A 3964-nucleotide genomic window follows, 5' to 3' on the forward strand; every position below is an offset into this window, starting at 1 on the left:
GATTCCCCCACTTTCAGCTCAGTGAACATTACAGAAATTCCTGTCTATTTATTAACTTTTTGTACAATAAAACTCTGATCAATTTTTGACCCTAGCAAAGTCAAAACCTAAAAGTAATACCTGCTTGCACTAAGCGTGTTTTGCTTTTCTTGGATTTGCTCAGTTCTGACTTGATGGAAATGGTCTTTTGATGAAACATTTTGCAGTCTTTTGTAAGCCCCACACAATGGATCTTGCAACTTTGATCCCTCCCTTCTCCTTTCACCCCAACTGGTTGAGGCAGATGGCCGCCCAGTGTTCACCCTGAGTCTCGTTCTGTCTGACTTTTATTTCAAATGAAAGGGAGCCTTTTTCCCTCCCCCTTGGTGCTTTGCTCAAAGAAAAACTGATGACTTTTTTTTTTTCTCTCTGTAATATTGCCAGGCCTTAACCTTACAATGTAATGTGCCCTGATATGACTTGTGTTATGATTTGGTGCTATGCAGATAAAACTGAATTTAAACAGAAGAAAATTCATGGCTTTGTATCTTTAGTGGTTCTATAATTTGCTTTATTGCGATAAAACCTAAACAGCTTAGAGCCTCTGTACTTTTTAGTGCTAATTAACTAAGGAGGGTGGGAAGATTTTATTACCAGAGGGACACATTGACTCAGTCAAACCAATCGAAAAGGTCTTATATTGAATTGCGATTTTCCCGTGATGAAAAAGGCTTGTAGCAGAGGTACCATGCTTGATCAGAAAATGTGTGTGACCACTTTGAGCACAATGACAGTGGAATAAGTAAACACACTCCCTCTGAAGATATTTAGATTTATGCTCTTGAATAAAACATTACAGCCTTTTTGAAGTACTTGTCTTTAATCTGATTCCGTTATAATATACACTGGGCTTAATAAACTTAATAAACCAAATTTTATCCTTGATGTTGTGAGCAGTTTTTATTTATTTTTTTATTTTTTTATGAAAAAAATAGTGTCCAGATTTATTGTCTTTATTATAAAAGTTCTATTTAGGAATTGAGCACAAATGTCTGGGCCTTGGGTCACTTTCCAGACAAAGAATAGAAACTAAAGGAACATTTCTTTGTCCATTGATTGTAATGTAATCAACCTTTGGGTCTGAATTTTGCTTAACTAAAACACACATATTTTCTTGACTGCAAGTCATATAATTCAAAAAATGCATCATAATGAGAAAAACAATCATATGTAAGCCACACAGGAATAGTAGTCACACTTATTTAGAAATTTGCCAAACTTGAGGGCGACTTCTTCCATGTCAATTACATGACCACCTTGTGTTCAGTTACCTGCTTTTCAATAAACTCATGGGAACTATCAAACCTTCCCAGTTCCTGACACACTGATCTCTGTTCTCTGAAAAAGAGACAGTTGCGTTTCATGAAGCTGCAAATGAAAAAGGCACGCCTGCAAAGTCCTTTATATTCATCTCCTTGGCAACTACCAGGATGTGGAGACGTAACTGCAGCGTTAATAAGCCTCTCCCAGCAGCATGTTCTTCAAGCACCTAATTGTGGACTTGTTCCTCCAGCTTTGGCCATCTTGTTTTCAGGCCGCTATTAGCTTTCTTCATGGCTGCAGATGGTAATGTTCACTCTTTGACCGTAATGTCGGTCAGTATGAGTTAATATTTAACTCATCAGTCAAAAATGAGTTATGATGAGGAAAAAAAATTATGGTATAAGTCACACCTGACTATAAGTCGCAGGACCAGCCAAACTGCGGAAAAGTTTGACTGGTAGTCCAGAAAATATACAAATGCTACAAATACTTGTTTATGTGTAAATTAATTCTGACATTGATTTTATTCTTACTGATTTAGCAAAAGACAATTGATTGTAAGTGCACTTTTGTCCTTTGGCAAGAGGTGTACGTCCTCTTCAAAAACTTCCTCTTCCTCTTATGTTCTTATATAATTTTTTTAACTGAATTAGCTAAGATTTAAAAAAAAAAACAAGAATTTCCATTGCAAGATCTCTCCAAATGCTAAGTTTTTATAAAAATGTACAAAACAAAATTTTCTGTATAGTGAATAGATTCAAGTAAAGTTGATGGCTTTAATGAATACTGTAATCAATAAACAACTTTCCAGATTCCAATGTGGATTAAACATTTTTATTTAGAACTTTTCACTTGAGAAAAAGAACCAATCCATCATCTACATGTCTCCTTCATGATTATTCTTGGCAGTTTTACCTTATAATGAGCTTGTTTGGCAGGCCCCTATCTGATATTTAATTGGTACTTGGGGAAAAAAATCAATTCAATTGTAGTATCCCAGTTTACACCACATGTCATCTCACTACACATTACAAAAAAAATCATTCAGTCATTCTAGCCTGCTGTGGTTCTCTTCGTGAATCTCTTTATTTGTTATTCATTATAAATTATAAAAAAAAAACATGCCAATGTAGTTCACAAATAGGGGTTGTTAAAATAATATTATATTAATGACTTCAATTAAAAGCATATATAAAACCACAAATAGTTATATTTTTAGCAAATCTAGTTAGCAAATCTTTGTTATGGGGATCTGATTGTTTTACAATTGTGAACTACATTTAACATGTGCTTAATGGATTTCTGTTACATTTATACAAATAAATATAACATTATCTGTTACATTTATCCAGGTAAAATTCTACTGTAGTCTAAAGTAGAATAAGTCTACAACTCATCAGTTGTCATCTTGTTCATTTATCCACCTTTCAAATGAGCACTGTTCAAAAAACCCGTAAATGGTTTAAGTTTGATGTTGAGTACTACTGTTTGTATTACTTGATTTCTGTTCAGCGGTATTTTTGTCCCTTAAGGCATACCGTAGTTAGGGCAGTGATGACGTCAGCACACTGCTGTAACCAACGTTGCTGAAATCTGGTTTGCAAGTTCCGTAGCTGAGCTGCTGTGCTAACAAGTGGGAGAGAATTTGCAAGAGATGTGTGTTTTCCTTAGAAGTGTGCGTCAATGATAAGTAAGTTGCGATATTTGAGTGTTTACTGCAGCTAATTGAGTGATTTGAAGTTTATTCGTTTGCTATTATTTCACCTGTTGCTAAATCCGAGCTATCTGCTATATGTTTGTATTGTAGAGCGTTCTGCTGAACATACGTATCTACTTAGCGGGAGCAGAGGCATTGTTATTAGTTAACTTGTCTTAGTTTGCTTATTAATAGTGATTTAGAGGTTGAGATTATTTAGGTTTTATCTATTTCCTTCTTAGGTCATCTAAGGTATAATAACTTGGTGTAATGTGTAATGATAGGACACTTTGAACTTATTTTCTGTATTTTTGTTTGTTCTAGGAAACCACACACACCCTCACCCAGACACACCGAAACACACATTTATGCCCATCCATGTTCAATTGGATCAAGATCTGTAATACAGTTTGGAATATAGAACAGTTAAAGGATCCTGCCTCGTGTCGTCATTATTCCATCTGCTGCACCTCATCCTGACATCTGGTCCTGAGCTGAATCCTGGCCTAAGTGGTGTTCTGGCCGACACTCCAGGTTGAGAGCAGTGATAAACACGAACAGTGCCTTACAATCCTTCAACCCTAGAGCAAACTCACCTACAAGCACACTTAACTATGTTATATTGAACAAACATTGTTCCGCATTAGAAAGCTGGTTAATAAATTAACATTGCGATCTTATAAACATTTTCATCAACTGGTTCCACTTTGATGAGTAGTTAGCCTGACATTCTGGCCAGAACTTACTTTTATTTCATCTGGCCGAGATTGTTCTCCTGCCTCTGCTGGTAAGATATGGGGTGTCTAAAAGTTCACAAAACTCCACTCAGCTCCATTTAAAAATAAATGCTCTAACACTTTCTACTCATGATTTCCCATTTCATCCCATCTAACTTTAATTTTGGATCAGTAATCAAACAGTTTCATAACTGTAGGCTTATTGCACATCAGTGTATTTCTTTTGGGG

General features: G+C 35.6%; 1 long non-coding RNA gene across 1 annotated transcript; it reads left to right on the top strand.

The window, feature by feature from the left end:
- The first annotated feature begins 2894 nt into the window (after positions 1–2894).
- Positions 2895–3431, top strand: LOC116710038 (uncharacterized). Its single transcript, XR_004337028.1, has 2 exons — positions 2895–2992; positions 3323–3431. It is a non-coding gene; the product is annotated as an uncharacterized LOC116710038 (long non-coding RNA).
- The last annotated feature ends 533 nt before the right edge of the window (positions 3432–3964 follow it).

The sequence above is a fragment of the Xiphophorus hellerii genome, chromosome 20 (genome assembly GCF_003331165.1).
Source record: "Xiphophorus hellerii strain 12219 chromosome 20, Xiphophorus_hellerii-4.1, whole genome shotgun sequence".
NCBI classification, from domain to species: Eukaryota; Metazoa; Chordata; class Actinopteri; order Cyprinodontiformes; family Poeciliidae; genus Xiphophorus; species Xiphophorus hellerii.